This window comes from Octodon degus, unplaced genomic scaffold (assembly GCF_000260255.1).
Source record: "Octodon degus isolate 3935 unplaced genomic scaffold, OctDeg1.0 scaffold00091, whole genome shotgun sequence".
Lineage (NCBI taxonomy): Eukaryota > Metazoa > Chordata > Mammalia > Rodentia > Octodontidae > Octodon > Octodon degus.
In genome coordinates this window covers 1,932,603-1,959,064 of record NW_004524667.1, presented here as the reverse complement: position 1 = coordinate 1,959,064, position 26,462 = coordinate 1,932,603, and the positions used below count along the sequence as shown (strand labels likewise).

General features: G+C 37.9%; 1 pseudogene; it reads left to right on the top strand.

Annotated features, from left to right (window-relative positions):
• The first annotated feature begins 3,667 nt into the window (after positions 1–3,667).
• Positions 3,668–4,734, top strand: LOC101581830 (annotated as a pseudogene).
• Positions 4,735–26,462: the final 21,728 nt, after the last annotated feature.

Sequence of the window (26,462 nt, the reverse complement as noted above, 5' to 3'; positions counted from 1 at the left end):
TTTCTCTAATTTCTCTCTCAGTGAATTTGTTATCTGTATAGAGGAATACTATTGATTTTTGGGTGTTGATTTTGTATTCTGCTATGCTACTGAATTTGTTTATTAATTATAGGAGTTTTCTGGTTGAGTTTTTTTGGTCTTCCCACTATATTTCTTTACTGAGGTGATTTTATAGATATGTATACATATTTTAAGAACACATTTCAATGAATTTTGATGAATGCTAGCACTTACTTGCATAACCTCATCCCAAACAAGATACAGAACATTTTCTATTTCCCCACAAAGTTCCTTTGTATACTCAACCATTCAATTCTTAACTCCCATATATATACAGTTCTGTAATTTCCACTATTATCAATAATTTTACTTGTGCTTGTATGTACTTTGGTGTATCTGAATTCTTTCGCTCAATCTATTTTTGAGATTCATTCATTGCTGAGTATTATCAATAGTTCACCTTTTTTATTTCCAAATAGTATTGATTATATGATTAAGACACAACTTGCATATCCACTTCTTTGTTAATGGACATTTGAATTGTTTGCGGTTTCATATCTGCATGGATAACATTGCTCTAAATATTCTTGTACAAGTCTTTCTATGTGTCTTTCTGTATATATAATTCACTTCTCTCTGAGTAAATACCTAGAGGAGGAATCACTGAGTCATAAAATGTATGTTTAACTTTATAAAAATATGATAATTTTCCAACATATTTGAAACATTTTAGAGTTGTACAATGTAAGATTCTTGTTATTCCATGTCAACCTTCTGCCACTGTCATTTTAATTTTAGGCATCCTATTGGCTATGAAATGGTAATTAATTATGCCTTTAACTTATAAACTAAACAACTAGTTGTTTAGTTTATAAGTTATCCCCTAACAACTAAATGGATTGAGAACATTTTCATGGCTATTGACCATTTGTATATATTTTGGTTTGTAGTGTCAATTCTTTTGTGGAAATAACATTTTTCTTCTGGCTATTAATTTACAAGAATTCTTATACATTATGAATATTAGTCCTTTTCACTGATATTCATTGTAAATATCTTATGCAAATGTTTTTATTCTTTATGATGTCTTTCTTATTTTTATTTGAATTTATATTTTATATAAAATAAAAATGTATTATGTTCATAACTTTCATATGATTGACAACATAGAAGGCATTAAAGATTGTCATGCATGTCTCATACACACACATCAAAAAGTTTCATTGAATTAAAAAACAAAATGAAGGATCAAGCACAGTGGTCTGAAACCTACTCGTAGGACTCTAGGGTTTAGCAAATAACAAGAAGTGTGAAATTTCAGACTACAGCAGTGTTGAAAACAAAACAATGATAAACACAAGAGCACATATTTTCACAATGAAAACAGTAAAAGCTACATAACCAAAATCCAAGCATAAACATTAATACATAAAAAGAAAAAATGAACTTCACACCTTAAGGCCAAGCACTCACTGCTTCATGAACTTATTGAATCACTTGTTTTCTATAATACAAATTATATTTTAAACTTCATTATTGTCTCTTGTTTTAGTTTGGTTTTGTTAACCTCTATTACTTCACATAAAAAGGACTCAAGGGTAATCACTTTATTTTTTAAAATATCTCATTTCATGAATATCTCACTTCAACTTTATCTGAAAATTGTTCTTAAAAGAATTTCAAAATACCTGAGACTGATCATTTAGCATCCTTAAGGGTGAATTCAATATAGATAAGCCATAGTAAAAAAAATACATAGAGTAGCAGCTGTGCTCAATCAAAATCTGAAGGAAATTTATAAGAATTTCACTATCTACAAACACAATTCTAAATATGTAAGGTTTAAAATGGGATTAAAATAATACTTTTGCTCGGTAGATGGCGCATGCTTGTAATCCCACCACTCAGGAGGCTGAAGCACAGGGCTCAGCAGAGTTCAAGGCCAGCCCGAACTACAAGATCTTGTCTCAAAAAAAAGAAACTAAGTAAATATTTTATAAATGTTTTCCGATTCAAATCTTGTTAATTTAAAAAAATTATTAGGCTACTAAAAGAAAAAGAAATCAATACTACTACTACTAATGATAATAATAATGTTACTATTTTCAGAACTGTATAGAAAGAATAAAAAAAATGTTTTACCTAAATCCCTATAGTGGTAGTTTCCTTGATAATAAATTTCAGCTTACATTTTAATATCACTCACTCATTAGCTTGCAAAAAGACATAATTTTAAAACAGTCATCCATACTCTGCCAAAAAATAAACAAATAAAACTTTGGACTTTTTTTAGTATCCAATAAGTAAGTTTGGAAAACTTTTCTAAGTCATAATAAAAATTCATCCAAGGTAGGAGGGGAGCTAGTTCAGAGTCAACTAGAGACCAAAAGGCTTGAAAGTGATGATGGCGGCTCCCTGTTCTAGAAGGGCTGGGACTAGACTGAGCCCAGGGATGTCTGACAAACATATAACAAAGATGGCACTGCTATTTTATGACACTGAGATAATCTTACTATCATACAGCAGGAGTGAAAACAACTTGCAGAGTTTTGTCACCACTATTGTTCTAAAATAATCATGATATAGTAAAAGGTCCTGTAGAGAGAAGCTATCAGAGGGTAGACTTTAAACAGAAAAAGAGAAACAAGGCAAAAGGACAGTTTAATGGCTTCCTGTGCAGCTTCCTTTCCACAGAAGGTAATAAGTACGTATCCTTGGTTCTGACCAGACAGTGGATCCATCATGAGGCATAGATCCCTAATGGGATCAGCTTTTTCAAAAAGGGGAACCAACTCATCCTCATGTAGAACCCTTGGTATTTGTAGGTACAAACACTTCTGTTCCAATTCCAGGCTGCATACCTGATGCTGTCTGGTGGAGGACCACCACACTTCCTTAGTCCTGTTGTTTTGTCCATAATATAACTAGTCCTTTCAAGTAAAGCCTTGGTCTTTACTTCATCAGGTCCCTCTGTGGACTCCTCAGTTTGCTGCCCTGTTTCTCTCTTTTCCTGTAGGGCTTCATAACTCCACGTAAAAATGCACTTTTGTTCTGAACACGTGATAAGTCACTTTCCTTGAACTGCTGCAGAATGGCCAGCTCCTTCTTCATTAAACTCCCTGAGAGCATCAATTGCTCTTTCATTTAGATCCACCTAAGCTACCAATCCTGTGTGAAATATTTCATTGAGTCTTTCTGCCACCGTCTGTGGGAGGCCTGCCTTATCAGTGTCTGGCAGTGTTCTGTGAGAGCTACATTGGAAGTGTGCATGCTTCTTCCTCTTCTTTTAACTGTACAGCATTCCCATTCACCCGATGAGCCATTTCATTATGCAGGGCAGAGCTGGGGCCAGCGGCTGGGCCAGTGGGAATCCTAAGTTTTCCTAAAAGAGCTCCATTTTTCCTTTTGAGTTTATTTTTTGCTTTCTTCTTATCTCTTTAGGCTTACGCTATAACTCTCAACTTCCTGAGCTGAATCCTTAGCTCATCTATTTTTGATATTTATTTTGTGGTAAATATATTGAAAGCTGTCAAATTTCTTCACATACATATCTGTTAAGATTAACACAATTGGGTGGTGGCCTGAGTGCTGGATGGGGACTGGCGTCCCTTATGTGGTGTAAACTCATAATTTAATGAAGAAACAAGGACAAGAAATGGATGGGATAGTGAAATAATAAAAGCATCAGTTATGAGGCAGTGCTTAAGTGAACTATGGCAACATCAGCTGACTGTCCCCAAAGTGAATTGCAAGAGCAGGAAGAGGAGCCCATGGGGTTTGGCGAGGCCCAGCTCCTGCAAGAGTGTGCAGCCACAGCCAGAGGAATTTGTGACCACTGCAGACTATGCTGCTACTGATGAGACCTAGCTCAGTTTTTTGAAGGGAGAAAAATTCTTATCCTGAGACAAACCATAGCTCACTGGTGGTGGGATGAACGGGCAGGCTGCTATGGGTATATCCCAGTGAACCACATGGAGAGGCAGGTGGAAGAGTACGATCCTGAGGACATGTGGCAGGATAAGGAATACTTCGGCAGCTACGGGACTCTGAAGCTTCATTTGGAAATGTTGGCAGGCCAGTGATGGACGACGAAGTACCACAGTGTCATTCTGCAGAACAAGGAATCCTTGAAGGACAAGGTCATCCTGGATGTTGGCTGTGGTACTGGCATCATCAGCCTATTCTGTGCGCACCATGCGTGGCCCAAGGCAGTATATGCTGTGGAGGTCAGTGAGATGGCACAGCATACAGGCCAGCTGGTCCTGCAGAATGGCTCTCCTGACACCATCACTGTGTTCCATCAAAAGGACATAGTTCTTCCTGAGAAAGTAGATGTATTGGTATCTGAGTGGATGGGGACCTGCCTGCTGCTTGAATTCATGATTGAATCCATCTTGTATGCCCGGGACGCATGGCTGAAGGAGGATGGGGTCATCTGGCTGACCACCGCTGCCCCGCACCTAGTACCCTGAAGCGCTGACAAGGATTACCACAGCAAGGTACTCTTCTGGGACAATGCCTATGAGTTCAACCTCAGCGCACTTGACACCACACACTAGAAGCAGACCTTGTTTATAATGGATGACCCAGTCCCAGTTGACAAGGGAGATGTGGTCACAGGTTCTGTTGTGTTGCAAAGAAACCTGGTATGGAGAAGGCATAGGAGTTGGGCTGTGACTTCCAGAAAAATCTCATGTCTCAAAAAGTCAGAAAGTCTTTCCAATCTGGAGATGACCACTGACAAGCTGCTTGGGAAGCAGGGTGTGTCCCGAGGGATGAGGATGCATCTGGCTGCCAGCACACCCACTGTGAAGTCCATGCCTGTTTGTGCCACCCTGACCCCTGGCAGGTGGCATCAGGACCCTCTGCAGGCAGAAGCCCTTACTGCTGTTGCTCAGTGTTGTCCTCTAGAGTAAGCTGTGTCCCTGGGTGTCTGCTCTATGCTGCCCAAACTGCTGCCACTGGTTGTGGCTCAGTGTCCTAGGTAGGTGTAGTACTAGCCTCCTCAGACACATGCATGCAACCTGTGTAGCCTGTGGCCGTGGCATTCACGCATCATGTGTCAGTGGTGTCCCTGCAGCCCTTGACTGGGCCATTCCATGTGTGGGACATAGGGCTGTGGAGTGGGGGGTGGGGAGTGGGGGCTGTAGTACTGCTGTGGCTCTGCAGGAGAGCTGGAAGTCGCCATGCATGTGAGGGTCTCTGCATGGGATGGCTCTGTGTGTAGGTGTCTTCCAGGTAAATTATGTGCTGGACATAGTACATGCTCAGTAACTATTTTTAAGTGAAAAAATATTAACACAATTCAGAGATAACATAATTTTATGTATCACAAAATTTGGATTCATAGTATCTTCACTGTCAGCTTAACATATTTATTTATTTTGGCTTGAACCAAAGAATTATTCAGTAATATGCTAATTTCTAGTTAGATAAAGTGTTTAGAAAGATACCTTTTTATTTTTGTTTCATTTATTTATTTCATTTATTATTTTTTTTTCCAGTACCGGAATTGAACTCAGGCCCTTGCGCTTGCCAGGGAAGTGCTTACTCTACTAAGACATCTCCCTGGCCCTACCCCTTTTTATTTTTTATTGGATATTTTATTGGCTTATGAACAGAACCAAGTATGTAAGATATTGTTTTATTTATTTATTTTTTATTAATTTTATTGGGAAACAAAAAGCAATGAGACAGTTTGAAAATGGATCAGTAGGACAGTTTCAATAATTAATACATTGCATATTGTTGTTTTCATAGGGTCTATTCATAGTAAAAGATGCAAGCATGTTATCCTGTCCAAACGCTATTAGTATAAATCTTTTTCTCATTGAATTAAGAGAAAGTAGCTGTATGTCTATCCTATTTTGTATATACAGATACAAAATGGTCCTTCATTTATATCCCCTTTTTGGTTTAGTTTTGTCAGAGATGGGTATTCCATTGCCATTTAAATATTGTAGGTAAATGAATTCAGCAAAATAATCCAATTTAGTCCAGTAGTCCATAATAGTGGTGGGTTATCCATAGGACTGGCAAAGTCAGAAGTTGTTGACTTGAGCCTTTTATAGCTCACCATATTAATATGGCTTTACTTTTTCTACCTCATTTTTATATTTTTCTGCTGGATGGTTAAGACCAAGATAAAGCGAGACCTATATAACAAGAAATGTAACTTTTTTATCTACCAAGGTCCGTCAGATTCCCTCAGGATTTATCCTGAAACCCTGTACTGCAGTTTGTAGATCCTTTGTGAGTGTCAGCCATGTGGATGAGTCATGGACATTGCTTTACCAATTTGCTCTCTGTGAAAGCCTCAGAGAATGTTTTCTCTCCATATGACTCTCTTTAGTCACACTCTACATTGTCAATCACTTTCGTCTGTGGCTCCATAATCTCCTTGATCAGAAAATTTGGGGCATCACTGAGTTATAGGATGTTACAGTATAGGTTCTCTTATGTCCTGAGTCCTCACTGACCTTGAAAGGCTAGGGCCAAAATGTTGACTGTCCTTACAGCCCTTCTTTTTTTTTTTTCTAAGTTTTGGTCTGTGAACTTAAGTTGTTAACCCTCCAGAAGAGAAGCTTAATGATATTATTACCCTATAACATAGGCAGTTGAGCTTAACCTCACTATCTGTCTGAATCTCAAACATCTTAGACATAACATGGAACAGGTAATTATTTAAATTTATTTTCATTTTAGTGCTTATCACATCTTCAATTGTGTAAAAGTTCTCAAAATGCAGGGAAAGAGTAATTGCTGTTCTATTTATCTAAATTTACCTCTCTTGTTTTCTTAACAAGTGATTTTGGGATAAAGAGGCAAATTCTTGAACATCTTGTGACAGGTTGCTTTAATTTTATACATTTAAAATTCCTATTCAATTAATAAAATAAAATATTAAAAAACCATTTAAACATCTTTTTATTTCTTTATTTGGTACAGGGTCTCACTATGCAGCTCAGACTTGTAGGGAGCCTCCTGTTTTAGCTTCCCCAGAGCTGGGATTTCAGGTGTGCGCCTTGATGCCTAGTTCTGGTTCTGGGGCGTGTGGGGCCACCAGGGTATGTCTGGGGCCAGGACGTGTGTCTGGAGCATGTAGTACTGGGGACTGAACCCAGATCTTTGCCTTGCTAGGCAGGTACTTAGACCACTGAGCTATCTCTCCAGCCTAAAAAAATGAAATTTTGAACCATTACAGGATGTTGTTCTCAGTGAAGTATACACGTAGTTGTAGATATCAAATGTATTGTTTCTTCAGTTTTACTAAGGATAGTAGTCTGCAAAAATCCTAAGACAACTTGGCAATGAATACAAGGTTCAGTTTATTGGGCTTATCTTCTGGGGAGGACTTCCCTCTATCTCCACACTACCTCCATTTCTCACTGCCCACACACAATAGAAACTGGGTTGCATTCACATGGCTTCTTATTTTAACCAAAACATTTTTACAGGTGATCAAATTGATAAGTGACTACCTTCAGCGGGATGAAGGCTGTTAACTGAGATAATCTTTGTTCAATAGAGCCTGAGATGAATTGGGGTACACAAATTTAGTGGTAGAAACTGAAAGTCAGTTGAATTGATTTCACAATTAGTGAGGAAGACACTGAATCATAGGAAAATGCTCTTGAAATAGTTGGCTGGGAAGAATGACTTGGGGAAAACTGAAATATTAAATGGAACATTTAAAAAAACTTGTCTTATTTTATTTCTATTAGTATTTTTAACTGGTAAGTCATAACTTACATTTAAGGATTGCAATATGGTATATATTTATCTTAATCTTTTATGTATTCATTTATTTGATACAGGGTCTTGCTGTGCTGCTCAGACTTATAGTTATCTTCCTGTCTCAGCCTCCTCAGTGCTGGGATTACAGGCATGTAGCACCATGTCTGGTTTCTGTGTCTGGCGTAGAATGTGGTACCGGGTATCAAACCTGGGTCCTTGTGCTTGCCGTGCAGGTGCTTAGACTGCTGAGTTATCTCCCCAGCCCCATAGTAGTATTTTGATTTATGTAAGCAATGTGGAATGATTGAATCAAGCTAATTATCAAGTCCATCATCTCAATTACATATCAGTTTTTGTGGTGGAACATTGGGCATTTATACACTTAGTTGTTTTGAAATATACAGTACTGTGCTATTGACTGTAGCCATCCTTCTGTGCAGTTGGTCTCAAAGGTCATTCTTATCTATCAAAAATATTTGTAAAAATGAAATATTTGCCCCCAAGCAACAACAAATCTTTGCCCACCAACTCCCCATCCCCTCCTTTTCCCTTTGCCAATCCCCCAGCTCCTGGCGACCACCATTCTAGTTGGTACTTCTATCAGTTAAATTGTTTTAGATTTCACATATAAGTGAGATCATGCAATATTTGTCTTTCTGGTTTATTTAGCATAGGAATAATGTTCTTCAGGTTCATCTGTGTTGTCACAAATAACGGTTTCCTGGGGAATGAACCCAGGAAATGTTGAGTTACTCCTCTCACCCACATTTCCTTTGCATTTTGCTTTTGAGACAGGAGCTTTTGGCAAATTGCCCCGGCTGGTATCCAAGTTGGGATCCTCCTGCTTCTGCTTTCCAGATAGCTGTGATTATAGCTGTGTGCCACCATACCCAGATAGAATTTCTTTTTGTTTTAAAAGGTTGAATTGTACTCTATTGTATATATACAACATTGTTTTAAATTGCCTAATATAGGATTTTTAAGTTAAATCTCTAGGATATGCATTGTAACTTTTCTAAGTTTCCTTTTTGAAGTCTTAAACTCTACATGAAAGAGTATACCAGAGCCAGAGGGGCCAAGCGATAGTCATTACACCATTGCTGCATTTTACAATCACTAAGTCCCTGTGCATACTGTAGTTGTTCTTTTAGCAAGGGTCCTTTAAGACTTTGATCCCTTGCCTGTTTCAAACTCAAGGCAATCTGCTGCTTGAGGCTGCTCTAGTCTCTCTCCCTTTTCTACTCACACCAATTTTCCTAAGGAGTCAGTACTAAAAGCAGAAGAATAAGGTTATAAAAAAAATTCACTAAGTTTGGAGAACCTAATTACATAATTTCAACCTTTTTTTTTTTTTTGAAAGTTATTGAATTTTCTTAAGTGATATACAAATCAGTTTCTAAATGAAAGTTGTGTTCACTGCTCAGTACACTGCGCCCCTTCCCTAGGGCTTCCTCATTTGCATTCTACCAAGGCACCGAGTCAGGATATCGTCAGCTTAGTTTTAGCCCCCACTGAACACTAGAAAATCCATGCTTCTCTGTGACCTAAAGGGTATTTTTAATGCCTGAGCTCTTATATCAACTAATTATTCATCAATGAAGTGAGGAAGTTCATAGTTCAGTGATTCATTAACTTGTGTGCCCCAGCTTGGACCAAAGCCTGGGGCTCTGGGAAGGCCTCCCTGTTAGCTATAGGCTGAAGCAACAATCACAACTAGGACAGAGATCGCTTGTTGGCACCTGAGCTCCTGTCCTGAACAGAGGAGGGTTCCATTGCCCCTCAATGTGCAGAAAGAAAGTAGAGTCAACAGCTACATCCTTACTTCCTTTCTGTCCTTAAAACTCAGTTTAGTGTTTCTTTGTGCTATATATCACTTCTCCTTACCAGCTGTGAGGGCAGGAAGAAAAGCAATTAAGGGCATTATTAATCACAGAGTTCCTGCTGAGAAAGGTCAGACTGCAGCAGGATTTGACAAAGCAACAACAATTCTATCACCAACAGAGTTAACAAAAGTAGATAGCTCAATATCTTAGAGTTATATTTGGGCTTATTCTTGCTTAGCCCTGAATATCCTTCCTGAAACGGAACATCTCAGAGGTGATTAAAAAATGGCTTTCCTTTGAGTTTGGAAATTGTTTGAGTTCTAATAATATTTGAGGTTGGTGAGCTTTGAGCCCTCTTTGGGAGGCTGCAGCAACAATGACTTAGAAAATGTACCTGTACTTTTACTGAAGAGGAAAGAAAGTCATTACTTTATGTTATTATGTGTATAGTAGAATTTCCTGAGTTTCACTGATCTCCAAGGACCATCAGAAAAACTTTTTGCATAATTATGTGATGCTGGACTGGACCATTAGCTCAGAGGATTAAAGCACCTGCTTAGGCAGAGCGCTGTGGGAGTTTGATCCCTGGCCAGCCGTGCCGGTCCCACCTCTAGGTCGCACTGAGATGGCCACTCAGGCTGGGTGTGGTGGCACGCGCCTGTCATCCCAGTGCTTGGGAGGCTGAAAACAGGAGAATCACTACCAGTCTGATCTACTTAGTGAGACCCTGTAGACCCTGTACTAAAATAAAAAAAAAAATAAAAAAAAAAGAAAAGAAATTATGTGATGCTGTTATGATTTATATCTAGATGTCTCCCCAAAGTCTCATGTGCTCTCAGAGGGGCTTTTGGGATTGGCTCTGAAGTGATTGGCTCATGGGGGTGTGATTAGTCCACTGACACATTTATAACTAAATGTGATATTGGGAGGTGAAGCTTGACTGTAGGAGGTGGCCACTGGGGGTGTGGCGTAGAAGTCTCTCCTCCTCCTCCCTTGATCTCTGTCAGCTTTGTCTGCTGTGCCATGAGCAGTCCTCCTCTATAATGTCCCTCTGCTATCCTGCCCTGCCTGGAAGCGAGGCAACTGTGGACCTTACAAGTTATGAGTTAAAATAAATCTTTCCTCTTTTAAATTGTGGGTGTTGGATATTGTGTCCCAGTGACAAGGAAGTAACTAAGATGAGAGTAGGATGAGGGAACTGGGTCCTATGCCAGCACAATGCCTACTGCGTGACTCCCATGTCAGTTTGGTGACTGGTCCAGGAAACACAAACACTTCATGGAAACTCAGGGTCATAACCATTAGAAACCAGACAAGAAGTAATAATTTCCAGATGCAATTCTTTCAGTAAAAAATGTTTAAATTTCATTTCACTTGGCATTTCATAGACAGCAGTCTTAAGACACCATCTCAGGGCCACTTTACATTTTGAAAAATTTTTATTTATTTTTTTTTGTGGCCAGCTCAGCCTTCCCTGGGGATGGGGCTGGTGTGGCATGTAGTGTGTGTGTTGGGGGGATCCAACCATGGTCCCTGTGCTTGCCTAAGCTTGACTAAACAGGCACCTTAGACTTTAGACCACTGAGCTATCTCATCAGCCCCAGGGCCACTTTACATTTTAAAAATTACTCTCCCTGCATTTGTTGAAGTAGGTTGTATCTATCAATATTAATCACATTAGAAATTAACACTGAAAAAATTTAAAAGTTATACATTAATTCATTTCAAAATATTAGACTCATTCCATATTAATATAATTAATACATTATAATGAAAGCTAATTATGTTTTCCAAAATAATGCTCATTTTGATTTAGTTTTTTGCCAGTTTCTTTTATATTTTGACTTATTAGAAGACAGTTGAGTTTTTAATATTGCTCTACTGCCAATCAGTTATGATATGATGCTTTTGAAATAGCTGCCCTGTGGTAATTTCAAATCCTGTGTGTGAAGATAATATGGCCCCATTCAAATTCTAGACGTTTATTGCTTCTGTACAAGGCCTCTGAGTCAGAAGGCAGCAGCACACTCCTCCTTTGAGGGTCATCACTTCTGTCTGACTCAGACACACCCAGTAATCGTCCCACCCAAAAATGAGGTATTTGTTTCCCCCACACAAAGTTTCAAAAATAACATTCTCATAGAAACTTATATAAAAAGGTTCATAATTTAAACAAATATGAAGACTGACCTGTCTCCATGCTTGATAGCCTTTCATAGTTTTACATAGAATTCAGAATTACATCAGAATACCAAAGCTGACTTTATGCTACAGTTAAAAAGAATTTTTACTACACTCCTAAAAATTTTATCTTTGTATCTTTGAGAAATAAATATTCTGATGTTCATAGGAATTAATAGATAAATGCCTGCCAAATTTCACACAGGTCTGATAAGCGGTGAAACTGGGGACCCAGACCAGGTTTTCCAGCCCTTAGTATTCTAGCTTTGTTTATTATATTACTATGTCACTAGGTGGCCTATCTTATGCTCATGGGCTCTAAAGACATGTCCAATATAGAAATGAGGAATGATAAAATATTATGTTGGGAAAAGCTTTAACTTGTCTATCAGCCAGCATAGATTTCTGAACTGAAGTAGAAGAAAAGGCAAGTAGAAAGGAGACAGGAAATTCAATGGTTTTTGTCTCTCTTATAACTTTAAAACTTTGGGACAGATTCCTGCTCAGCTCTGCACATAGGCATGCTAATCACTCGAGAAGTATTAGCCCTAACTTCAGCTAGTCTATCTTACCTCCTTCAAGATTGAGATCAGCAGGATAAGAGTAACTCAAGTAATTTTTGGAGACTCTCATTTGCCAGCTCACACAGCGTCCAGTTCCAGACCTTCCTGAAGTGATGCCTGGAAGTCTTCAAACCTAAAATCACCTTGGATTGCAGGAAAAGTAGAGCCTTGTAGATCACTCTGTGATGAGACCACTTCTCCCCAAGAAGTAAGTACATCACTATGGGGGCCAAGGTAGCCTGCCTTCCAAGCAAGGACATGTATGGAATTGAACTGGCCCTCAAGTTGTAAGGGTTCTTCTGCACCTTCAAAACCAGGATGGAGATAATGGCCAACCAGACCTTGGTCCATCTTGGCTAATCCTTAAAAGCTGGCCTGTGCTTTTGCGAGTGGGCCGGTTGGCACCCTTGTATCTGAGTGAGCTCACTTTCAAGTGAACACAAGCTGGAGTTCTTTCCCTTCTCTCCCTTACTTTCTAACTTTGTCTAACAAATCTTTCTGTGCATCACACTGATTAATCCTGAGACTCTTTCTGTGACTTTAATCAGCAATCCTGCTATTTACTCTGTGAGGGGAGCAAATGAGGCCCTGTCTCCTCTTTGGGGGACCTTACTCAGACCTAGTCCAGTGGCAGGCACTACTGCCTATAGGGGTAATAGTGTCCTAGAAGATGGGATGGGACAATGCAGGATACTGGAGGGTTGGAAGGATCCTTGAGTCATATTTCTCCTTCAAATTTTATTCAGCTTTGTCCCTGACTACAATGTAGTTTTTTTTTCTCCAGAAACCCCTGAAAAAGAAACCAAGATAAAAAATTAGCTAACATTAAATTTGTGAATGCTCCCAAATGAAGTTAAAGGGTTTCTTTGTGTCAAGTGTCACCCCAGGTCATCAGAGTGCTTCATTTAGTATAGTTACTAGCAAGTTCCAGAATGCTGAAGAACAAGACTCCCACTGGACTTTTTTTCTCATTCACCCTCTATAAATAAACACTGAAGTATAATTCTGACTACCATCACTTAGGCTGGATTTGCTGCAGTGGCTCCCAGAAAGGGAGAAGTACCTCTTTTTCCCTAGTTTTCTTCCCGTCAACCCATACTTTACAACCTTATTTCTGAAATGTAGACCTGTTCCTCTTACTCTATCTCCTAAAGCTCAGCTGTTCTCATTATTGTTAGAGCATAATGGATATTTTCCCACCTCACCTCCCATTCCCTTTCTGTATGTCTGACACACCAAACCATGCTAAATGTCTTTCAAGTCCTGGAATAAAACTACTTTTTTTGGGTCTGGCTTTCTGATTTACAAGTGTAGTTTTCTCCATTGGAACAGTTTCTCTTTTTTCTATCTCTGTGTATCTCAGATTAAACTGAAATATTAGACTTCAAAGAGTTATTTCAAGATGCTAATAGAGGGTTAAAAACTGCCTCCATGTCCTTGGACATCATGCAAAACTTTACCTTGGCACTTCCCACAGTGTTACAGTTGCCTTTCTACTTAGTTGGAATCATGGTTACCTTGTTCAGGATACCTTGTTTACTGATACCTTGTGATCATATCTCCAACATATAACCATATTTGGGGGATACATTTTAATTAACCTTGGACAAGGTATTTAACCTCTCTGTATCTTTCAATTGATAAAACTATAAAGTGGGAATAGAAAAAGTGTCTTTCTTATAGCATTGCACTGAGTGTTAGCAGTTTTAGGATATAAGTTCTATCTTTAGAGATCCTGAGGCCAGCCTGCAGCAGTTATCCCAAAATGATAAGTGGTTTAATCTAAGATTAAACTTATTTAATGAAACCAGTTTAATCTGAGATGCGTATCTATTAAAAAGATGAGCAGTGGTGGGCACAGGGCTGAAAAGGAGCTTTGATCAGCATGGCCATGCTGGGAAGGACAAAAACATTGGCATTTTATAAAAAAGGGAGACAGAAGCAAGGACTGGGGGCTTGCATAGCTGGCAGGGTAGGTAGTATTGGTCAAACCGAGTAAGTCATCATTATTTTAGGACTGGTTCTGTGAGATGGCTTTGGAGAAGTCCTCAGAGCTTGAAAGGGCAGTCTGGCTCCCATTGGTTGTTGTTCTTGCTCAGTCCAGATATGACTTCGTTGTGGAGTGGTCTCGCCTTGGGGTGTTCTGTGAGGCTCTGGAATCCAAGGTGATTACAGGTTAGGACAATGAGTAGAGACTTTTAGGTGTTGTTTCAAGAGGTCTACAACAAGATATAAAAGTTAGCAATCGGATGTCCCTACAAATCCTGAAAATTACTTCAGTGACTTTTATCTTAGTGTCCTCAGCCTTGGTCAGGGATGAGACAGACTATGTAAATTTAGGGCTAATAAACCTTCTTACCAATTTTTAGACAGAAACGCCTTAAGCAGTCAATATGACTGTGTGCATAGGTGAGCATGGACTTAATCCTAAGTTTTGAGATAATAAAGGAGGCAGGTACAAAAATAAAGGCAGAGATGCTAAGCTACATCCTGCTTTTAGCTCCCCATGGGCATCTAGATGCAGATTCACACTAACTCTGTAATAAGAGGAATGTCCAAATATAGAGTTCAGGGTTGAACTCTTAGGAGTTGTTTCAGTGTTTGTATCTAAACAAATTCTGTCATATGACCCTGAAAATCCTCTACTTTGGCTCTCTGACATCAAAGCCATCTAGAGACCACAGAACCCAATTACTAAAAAATAGATTCTGAAGCCAGGCTGCCTGATTCAAATGTGAGTTCTACCACTCACTGGCTATGTGACTTTGGAGAAGTTGTTTAGATCTTTAGTGTCTCCCAGTTTGCTTGTCTCTAAAATGGGAATAGAAGTCATATCTATTGCCTAGAGGTGTTGTGTTTCAGGCACATAGTGAAGATATTGTAAATTATTTTAAAAATAAAATATAGAACAGAGAGGCAGAATGAGACATTTTGCATCATGTTATTACCAGTGATTATTATGGAGTGCCTTTTCCTGTGCTGTGGTTCCCAAACTTTAGAACAGATAGATTTCTACAGCTCATTTATTAGTTGTCCACACCTGTCACCCAACACACCCAAACTTCACGACCTGTCCTTTAGGGGGAAGTACAATGCCTGTGGGAGGGATGCATGAGTCCAGATGACTGTAGGTCAGACCAGCATGATTGCTATAATTGACAATGCCACTTATGTGAAAGAATGGCAGCAGGCATAGAGGATAGGATAGGTTTGTGAGACCAACACAGGTGGGTTTTGTATATGAGCCTGACAGACTTTGAAATTATTTCTGACATTGGGAAGAACAACTTGCCCTTTGCCTAAATTCTTGTCATACTAAGTCTGAATGTAATGTTGACATGTTTGTGATAGCTCACTTCATTTACCTAGGAAAGCGCAAGTGTACATAATTAGGCTCTAATTATCTGACATGTGGCGTATCTTTCTTTATCTCCTCTACTATCCAGCTTTTGATAGCTTCCACACTGAGTAGCCAAAACCAAACATGTCCATCTCACTACTCCCTAATAACCTGGAAAAAAGGACTAGGTCTTTGCAAAACAAAGAGTTGGGGCTACTGTTGTGTTATACTATAGTCTGAAATATTTTCCTGCTAAAAAAACCCATTTTTAAAGTGTATTTTGTACAGGGTCTACAGGGTCTCACTACACAGATCAGACTCATAGTGATCCTTCTGTTTACAGCCTCCCAAGCACTGAGATTATAATTGCGAACCACCATGCCCAGTCTCAATTGCTGTCTCAGCATGCCCCGGGGATGGGGGCAGCACAGCACGCAGCAGATGGAAAGAAAAACATTATTCAGTGATACAGTACTTCTTAAAGCCTAGTAAGGAAGATTTTATTAGGCACATCATGATAAATAGAAGGACTACTGCAATCGGTTTTTGTAGTAGAGGATAGAATGGAGTCGTCTATGAGTATGGTATGGGCAAATGAGAATTTGTAGTCAAGGAACAGGGTGTGGATCAATGGATGGAAATTATGAAGGGAAACATCCTGGATGTTAAGGCAAAGGGAGATTCTAGCAGATTCTTGCTAAAAATGGGCCAGAGGGAGCACTTGGGATATGGAAGAGGATAAGGAACCTGGTCAGATATCTAGGGTGATCAGGTGTCAGGAGTAAGGGGTTCTTACTAAACTGACTTAGCAGGAGTTTTTGCTATAAGTGAATTTTGCAAGGGAATACAGAGATTGTTCCAGAGCGTCCAGAAAAGTGGTTACAGTTTGGTCAAGGAGAGAATCTTTGTCACTATATCCTTCCCAACTTTTTCACTGAGTTGGCCCTCTTCGTAGAAGTTTGCTCTGAATTATCACAGCACTCTTTCCAGAGCTGATGACCCTAACCCTAACCCTAACCCTAACCCTAACCCTAACCCTAACCCTAACCCTAACCCTGCATTCTCTTTTCTTCCTATGCACTAAAACTCATCTGTGCAGCTTGGACTTCTGGATTCCTTAACAAATGGAAATAGCAAGTTGTGTATTGGCCACCTTGATGGCCACCTACCACCACCAGCATGCTGCCAAGCTGTGATGCTTTTGAAGCAATTTGCCATGGCACCCTGCTTGCCTCTGTCTCCCTGCTGAGACCTGAGGCTGGCTTATCAAAAGAGTTCAAATTCTGTGGCGTATGATAGAAATAGGCAGAATTAATGCAAGTGATATTTTTGGAATAATAATCTGTCATCAGAAACTAAAGGCAGGATGTAAATTAGTGGCCAATTATACCAGTTTGGTATTATATTGGCCTCAACTCTGAAACATTGTGCCAGGACTATCATTTAGAAGAATTTGAACAAGGAATATACACTAACAGTCTGTTAGGAACCAAGCCCATGCATAATCTCATTTATGACCAAAATAATTCTTCTTCTATAACCTTTCATACTGTCCATACTTTCCTGTTGTACCACTTTTCACATCTGGTCACTACATAGTTATTTTTGAGATTCCTTGTTTTCGAAACCTAGTGTATGAAGACTGACTTCCATACACTAGGTTTGCAACTATGTACGTGGTACAAAGTAGATGCTCAAAATTTTTTTCTGATGAATAAATAACTATGTTCTAGTTTAGATTCTAGTTAGATTAAAAAAAAAAGAAAACTATAGAATTCTAGGAGAACCCTATTAGGCAAGATACAGGAAAAGGCTAACAAAGCAGCTCTTGGAACTTTGGCAACTCCATTATCACTCTAGAGTCTGGTCTGTAATGTGAATCAATTCCTTGTGTTTCTGTGCTACAGCTCTCTGTTTAGATTGCAAAGAGAAACTATTGTTGGCGCAGCTTAGGTTAGGGGTCTACTTTTGGTCCAATCAGCTAGGACTAGAGGGGTTGAGTCATATAGTAGGTAACTGCTAAGAGTTCCTTTCTTAGGAGTGGTGTTCAGAAAAGGCCATACATTCTAAAGGTGAAGAATGTAAGCCAAATGCTGTTTACAGTAATACAGTACTGGAAGGAAGAATGTGACATTATATGTGCAGATGTATTTTGAAAAAATATGCAATGTGGCATGGTGTCTGAATGCCAGGTTTCAAGTCCCAGATTTAACACTTCCTTTGTGATTCTGGGCAGATTAAAGTCTCTGTGATTCACTATTTTCATCTGCAAAATGAGGACCATTACAATATTAGCAACTTAGATTGACTATGAGCTTTAAAAGAGGCAATGCATACAAAGCACTTTACACAGTACCTTATGTTGAAACCCCTCAACTATTTGTTAACTAGCATCATTTTGCAATGAAAGATAATTAAGTTCCATTCAGATTATCCTTTTCCTCTTAGCAAAATAAAGAATCCCACTGAAACTCTTTTAGGACAGTTAACCTGATAGTGAAGGAGAGGAAGAGGAGGTGGGAGAAGGAGGGTGAAAGAGAAGGAAGAGAGAGAGAGAGAGAGAGAGAGAGAGAGAGAGAGAGAGAGAGAGAGCAAGCAAGTGAGCAAGAAAGATTTGAGGAGATATGATTTCACTAAGTCAAAAGTGTTCACAGAATAATTTCATTCTCAATTTTGACCATTTTAAATTTAAGGTGGCAAATTTATCATTAGTCTCCAGCTAAACCTTTAAAGCCTTATCACCTTTTCCATGGTTGCTCATTTCACTGGCTTTGAAGTCCAGAGATTCCATGTTTAGGGTCAGTATCTCTTCACCTAGACCCAATGTTGGAGCTCAGAACCTCCAGACGCATGCTAATCAGGAAGTGATGAGTTCAGCCATTTAGCTGTTCAAGCATCTACTAACCTACAGCTATGCCCGACCTACAGCTCCACTAACCCTTTTGAAATAATAAGATGAAGCCCTTGTAATCTCTGTAGCTGGCAGCTCAGGCAACTGGATGTGCTTATGGGCTTATTTAAATCAAAAGTCATTGATCTTTTCCCCCCACATTTAGCAACACATTATAACCTGAAACACATATGACAAATTGGTGCTGACTATAATCCCCCACAACATAATTATGAATGTTAAATCTCCAATGTTGAAGTCCCAAAAGATCAAATACCCTGAAATCTAAAATACTGAAAATCACAAACCTGAAATGTTAAAATCCCAAGTGTTGAAACCCTAATGTTAAAATCCCCAAACTAGAATTTCATTGTGAAGAAAGGCAAAAAATAATAATTTTATTGAGAAATAAATAGCAATGAGACAGTTTCAAAACTGATTCATAAGACAGCATCAATAATTAATACATTGCATATTGTTGTCTTCATAGTTGTTATTCATAGTACAAGATACAGACATGATATCCTGTCCAAATACTTTTAATACAAATCTTTCTTCTCATTGAATTAAGACAAAGTATCTATCTATCCTAACTAAAAAACAGACAAACAAACAAACAAACAACCAACCAGAAATAGACAATAAGGGCCAAGGAGATGGCTCAGTAGAATAAGCGCTTCCCTGGAAAGCACAAGAGTTTGAGTTCAATGCCCAGTTCTACCAAAAAAAAAAAAAATTCTTTTCAATGAAGTAAGATAAATTATTAGTATAAATGAAACAAATTAGCTTATATATTGAAATTTTCTTAGAACAATGGAATGTGTAATTTGGGGAACTATTTGAACTCCCTACTTTCAATGTATTTCTTTTCTATTTTTTAAAAAATGTTTTTTTAGTACAGGGCCTACAGGATCTCTCTACATGGATTGGGCTCATGGTGATCCTCCTGTTTTCAGCCTCCCAAGTGCTGGGATTACAGGCACATACCACCATGCCCAGTCTTTTATGTTCTATTTAACTTTCTCTCTTTCATATACAAGAAAGAGGAAAAAATACATATATATTCATACAAAAAAGACAGAAAATTTGGGAAAGGATTTAGATTAATTGCATCATCTTAGGTGGGATATTTAATGGTGCAAGAAAAACTATTGATTCTGCAGAATCAGAAAATCACTTAATTGTAGCAGCTGAGCAATAACTAGATTTTCAAATGGAGAGAACAACTTATAAAATTTGTACACCATGATCACTCTTCTACTGTAAATGCAGCAACTATCTTCAAGATTTTGCAAATGAAAATGAAAAACTTCACAAATGAAAAACTCACACTGTAAAACTAGTAGCCTTTACATGTCTATTGGTGCCATATATTTTCATTTGATGTTTTGTACTGATGATATCCCTGTTCAAAAGGACCTCAAGCACGGTGCTGAAGTGTTGTCTAGTGTTCTTTAGCACAAGATGCTATGATATGCCTTAGAAAAGGATAGATGTGTTAGATAAACATTTTCAGACAGGTTTTTAATGTTATTGGCCGTGAGTTCAAGGTTTATGGATCAACAATATGTATTAAGTAAGGTGTCTGTACACAGAACCATATGTAAAATGAGGTTATGTGTGATTGATTGATGAAAATGTGAACAAAAGCTTACAAGAACCTAGCCTTGTATTTCTCTCAGGAGTAATGGCTTTAGTGTTTGCTAACTCTCTGGCAAAGTTGTAGAACTTAAGTCTTGCAAATAATAAATTAAAGAATAACTATATTGGAGATTTATATTCCTGCAACCAATGTAAGAGAGTTTTCCATGAGGAATCTTCTTGAAAACACTTACTAATGTCAGATTTCTAAAAATTGACTTTATGGTAGGTGTGCAATAATATGCAATTATTTTTAAATTTGCATTGTTCTCCTTACTCAGTATTTCTCATTAAGCATTACACTGAGCTATGTTTCCCTTCCTACCTTGGCCCCTGACATTTTTTAAAAAAAATTTTTGATATAGGATCTTGCTAAGTTCATAAACTTCCTTGGTTATGTTTGAAGTGCTGATAATCTTGCCTCAGCCTCCTACAGTGCTGGGATTACATATGTGTACCACCATGCCCAGTTTGAATATTCTTTTTTCTGAATTGCTCACTTGAAATCTTTGGGGGGCCTGGCCCTAGCTCAGTTTTTTAAGTGGCTGCTTCCACAAAGCTGTCAGCCTCAGGTTGCTGTAGTTCGATTCCCACAACACTCCAGCCTGCCAAACCTGCCCTGAAGGCATTCGGAGAAAAAAAAAAAATCCTTATTCCACTTTGGCCTGGGTGATGGCTTGGTGGAATAAGCACTTCCCTGGCAAGCGCAAGGGCCTGAGTTCAATCCCCGGTTCCAGAAGAAGAAGGAAAAAAAAAAAAAAAAAAAAAAAGAAAGAAAGAAAAGAAAAGAAAAGAAAAAGAAAAACTTTGGCCTGGTGAGATGGCTCAGTGGTCTAAAGCACCTACTTAGAACAAGCTTAGCAAAGCACAGGGACTGCGGTTCAATCCCCCAGCATCATCACATGCCAGCCAGCCCTGCCCCCTGGTGGGCTGAGCTGGCCACACACACACACACATAAATTAAAAAAAAAAGAAATCTTTGGCATATTTTTTTTTTTTTTTTTTTTTTTTTTTTTTTTTTTTTTTTTTTTTTGGTGTGTGTGTTTTTGAGACAGGGTCTCATGATGTAGTTCCTGCTGGCTTTGAACTCACTTTGTAGCCCAGATTGACCTTGAACTTGAAGCCATCCTTTTGCCTCAGCCTTTCCAGTACTGAGATTACAAGCATATACCATCACACCTGGCTGAAGGCACGTTTTCAATGGATTGCGTTTAAAATTGATTTTTAGACATTCTAAACAAATTATGATGTAAATACTAGACCATTGTCTGTTATTTGTGTTCTAGATTTTTTTTATTTGTGGGCTTATGTTTTCAATTTAAGGTTGCTCCTAATAATTAGAGTAGTTTTAATTTGCAGTGCTATTTGATGTATTGGAATTCATTTATCTTTGCAATTATCTTCATCTTTTTCTATTTTAAGAAATCTTCTCCTATCCCCCTATACCAAAAAAAAAAAAAAAAAAAAAAAAGATGAAGATAGTTTCCCATGTTCTTTACCTTACATATTTAGATTCAATTCTTTTTAAAAAAATTAATTTTATTGAGAAACAAATAGCAATGAGACAGTTTCAAAACAGGTTAGCAGGACAGTTACAATAATTAATACATTGCATATTGTTGTCTTAGTAGTAGTGATTCATAGTGCAAGATGCAGACATGGTATCCTGTCCAAACACTGTTAGTACAACTCTTTCTTCTCACTGAATTAAGAGAAAGTAGCTGTATATCTATCCTATTTTGTATATACAGATACCAAATGGTCCTTCATTTTTATCCTCTTTTTTAATTTAGTTTTGTCAGAGATGGGTATTCCATTGCCATTTAAGTATTGTAGGTGCATGAATTCAGCAAAATAATCCAATCTAGTCCACTAGTCCATAATAGTAGTGGGTTATCCGTAGGACTGGCAAGGTCAGAAGTTGTTGACTTGAGCTTTTTACAACTCAGCATATTAATATGGCTTTATTGTTTATACCTCATTTTTATACTTTTCTGCTGGATGGTTAAGACCAAGATAAAGCAAGACCTATATAACAAGAAATGTAACTTCTATATCTGGCAAGGTTAGTCAAATCCCCTCAGGATTTACCGTGAAACTCTGTACCGCAGTTTGTAGATCCTTTGTGAGTGTCAGCCATGTGGATGAGTCATGGCCATTGCTTTACCAATTTGCTCTCTGTGAAAGCCTGAGAGAATGTTTTCTCTCCATGTGACTCTCCTTAGGCATACTCTCCATTGTCGATCACTTTCTTCTGTGGTCCCCTAATCTCCTTGATCAGAAAATTTGGGACAACACCGAGTTACAGGATATTACAGCATTCTTGTGGAATAGATTTTTGTATAATGTGTAAGATAGTGGCCAACTGCCCCCTTCACCCTCAATTATGGATAGTCAATTGACTCAGCACCACTTCCTGAAAAGTTCATTTTCTCCACGGTTTTATATTGTTACCTTTGTCAGAAAATAAGCATCTGTGTGCCTGAGTTTTGAGACACTTTATCCTATCTCATTTGCTCATTTTCCTATCTTCACTTTAATACTAACATGGGTTTAATTTTTACTTTTCTTTTTTTAATGTGATCCTCTTGTTTTCAGCCTCCCCACCACTAGGATTACAGGCCTGTGCCACCATGCCTGGTCTTCATGGCTCAATGCACCCGGGGATGGAGCCGCACAGTATGTGGTCCCAGGGATCAAACCCTGGTCCCTGCATTTGCCTAAGCAGGGGCTTAGTCCACTGATCTATCTCACTGACCCAGTTTTCCTCTTCATAATAAATATTTTATGTAAGACTTCAACTTTGCTCCCCTACCACCAAAACAGAAAAGAATTTATTATATGCTATGATCATTTATGGAATTATTTTTACAAGGGATGAAGTAACAGAGGCTAGCCTGAATTTCTAGGAATGATTCCCAGAGCCACAGCAAAAGATGGGGCCACAAGGAAACTACCATTTTATCTTCAAAAGGAAACTATGTTTTGAAACAGAAATACAGTTCTGGCTCCAAATGCCTTGTGTGTGTTTAGGCAGCCACTTCAGCTAAATCAGGAAGCTTAGACTTACTGATTCTAGAACCAAACTTTAGCTCTGAAACATTTTTAAAATAAAAGGCATTATTATAAGGCCTGCCAACAAAAAGAGGACCTTAAACTCTGCCCCTTTTTCTCTGCTTAACTCAGTAAATTATTTTACTGAGAGCATTGAATTAGGTCAAACTTCTATTCATTCTTGAACCCATGCTGTAGGGATATCTTTGAAATATAATTTTTAGTTTTTTCCCTTTGAGAGTTAGAATACATTTGAAGGAGATTAGGATAAAAGTTGAGCAAATGATTTTAGTGTCTTTAATATTAAGTAGGGTCACATTTCTAATAAGGTTGAAGCAACCTATATTCCTGGCAGCAATATATATTTATGGATTTATATAGATGCCTGCTTGGTTTTTGTTTTTGAAAGATATTTTACTATCATTTATGATTAAAGTGAATATATATATATATAGATATATATATATTTCATATTTCCTTTTTGTAGATAGGTCTGATTATGACTTCTGTACATTTCCTGTTCTTGTTCTTTTTTAATCATTGGACTCTGGGTAGTGTTTCTTTGTTGGCTATATTTTTTTATGCAAAATTAGAGCAGCTATTTGAAGTCTTTGTTCCTTTGCATTTCTGTAAAGGCTTTAGACATAGTTATACTTCCACAATAACATGTGGGTTTCTCATTTCATTTAATCTGTGAATTAAAGCTAAGGATAATGGAAATCTTTACAGTATTTGTTTTCAAAGTCATGAATATGGTGTATCTTGACTTTTATTTAGGTCTGTTTGTTTGAGACAGGGTCTCACTGTCTGGTGCAGGCTGACTTGAAACTCACTTTGTAGCCCATCGTGGCCTCAAACTTGAGGCCACCCTCCTGTCCCAGCCTCCTGAGTGCTGATATTGTAGGTATGCACCACCATACCCTGCTGTTTAGGTCTTTCTTTAGTGTTCCTCCATAAAATTTGTAATTTTATTTATAATAGTCTTGCATAATGTGACATTTATTGTTTCATATATTTGATGTTATTGTATGTGATGTATTTTATAATTCTTTATGATTTGGAAGTTGAAATACAGAAATACAATTGCTTTATTTATTTCTTATTCAGGAACACTGCTACTAAATTTACTCATTAGTATCATTGAAATTTAGATTTTTATGGATTTCTATGAAAACAATTATATTATCCAGCAAGGATAGTTTTTTTCCCATAATTTTATTGAGAAACAAATAGCAATGAGAGAATTTCAAACCAAATTGATAGGACAGTTTCAATAATTAACACATTGCATACATTCTTCCTAGTGGTTAATTGCTGTACAAAATGCGGACATGATATCCTATTTACAAACACCATTAGAACAAATCCCTCTATTCATTAAGAGAATGTAACTATATATCTATCCTAACCATTTTGAATACACAGATACAAAATGGACATTCATCTGTATCCCCTTTTTTTGTTAAGTTCCATTATTTGAATATTATAGGCATGTTAACTCAGCAAAATATTCTAAAAGAGTCCAGTAGCCCATAATAGTGTTGGGTCTTCCGCTTGACTGGCAATGTCAGAAATTGTTGACCTGAGTGCCCTACAGCTCAGCATAACAGCATGGCTTTACTTCTTATATTTTGTTTTTATACTTTTCTGCTGGATGGTTAAGACCAAGGTAAAGCAGGACTTATGCAACAAGAGTTGTAGCTTTTGGGTCTGATAAGGTCAGTGAAATCCCCTCAGGATTTATCCTGAGATCCTGTACCTCAGATTGTAGAACCTTTGTGAGTGTCAGCCATGTGGATGAGTCATGGCCATTGCTTGGCCAATGTGCTCTCTGTGAAAGCCTGAGAGAATGTTTTCTCTCCATGTGACTTTCCCTAGGCACACTCTACATCATCGATCACTTTCCTCTTTGGCCCCATAATCTCCTTGATCAGAAAATTTGGGACACTACCGAGTTATATGACATTACAGTACAAATTCTCATATGTCCTGAGTCTTAATTTACCTTAGAAGACTAGGGCCAAAAAATTGGCTTTACTTGTAGCCCTCCTTTTTCTCTAATTTTGGTCTGCAAACTTAGGTTGTTAACCATCCAGAAGACAAGCTTATTGTTATTACCATACAACCTAGGCTCCTAAGCTTAACCTCACCATCTCTCTGAATATCAAACATTTTAGGCATAACATGGAAGAATAGTTTTTTTTTTTTTTTTGGTAGTCTGAATAAACATAAATTAGACTTTCCCATGATTGTCACCATGTCTCTTAGTCTTTCTTATTTTTGTTGTTTTTTGCTTTGTATTCTAAAGTAATTGTTTGACTTATCTTTCTATTTATTAATTCTTTTTTCTTTTTCTTTTTTCTTTTCAATGCTGTCTAATGGAATTTCTGACTTCAGTTATTACCATTTTATAGAATTTACATTTGGGGCCAGCCAGATAGCTCAGTGGACTAAAACACCTGCTTAGGCAGAGTGTAGTGGCCAGGGTTTGATCCCTGGTGGGCAGTGCTGGCCCTGCCCCCACGGCACACAGTAGCAGCAACTGAGACTGGGCATGGTGGTGCGTGCCTGTAATCCCAGTGCTTGGGAGGCTGAAAACAGGAGAATCACTACGAGTCCAGTCCGTGTAGTGAGACCCTGTAGACCTTGTACTGAAATACATAAATAAATAAATAGAAATTACATTTGATTCCTTCTCGAATTTGGTATTTATGTACTTTTATATTTTCTGCAAATATCTTCAAGTTTGACTTTCATTTCCTTAAACAGAACAAACAGACTTGTTTTATATTCTGTTTTGTAGTTAGCTTTTCTCTGAAGTGTTAGTGGGTCTGTTGCTAGCATTTCTTTTTCTGCTAAGTCTCAGTTTTTTTCCCTATGTGCCTTGACTGTAAGTTTCTTATGTGTATATGTATATAAATTTGAATGGATGTATTTGTAAAATGTTTTTTCTGGGATCTAGGATAAAGGTATATTTCTCTGGAAAGAAGATTTATTTTTGCTTTTGCAAAATATTTGATTCATAGCAAATAGAAATAGAATTTACTGACTTATAGAATGCTCACTACAGTTAATAGATGAGGCAAAGAGTTGGTCTGCCTATTACTGGAGAAAAATATAAGACTGGAATTTTTTCAAGTAAGGCACTATTCTGTGTTTAGTGAGGACTGCTTATTAAGTAATTCTGTGCTCTAATTTGAGGAAATAGGATTCTGTCTTTTCAAGGGAGAAGG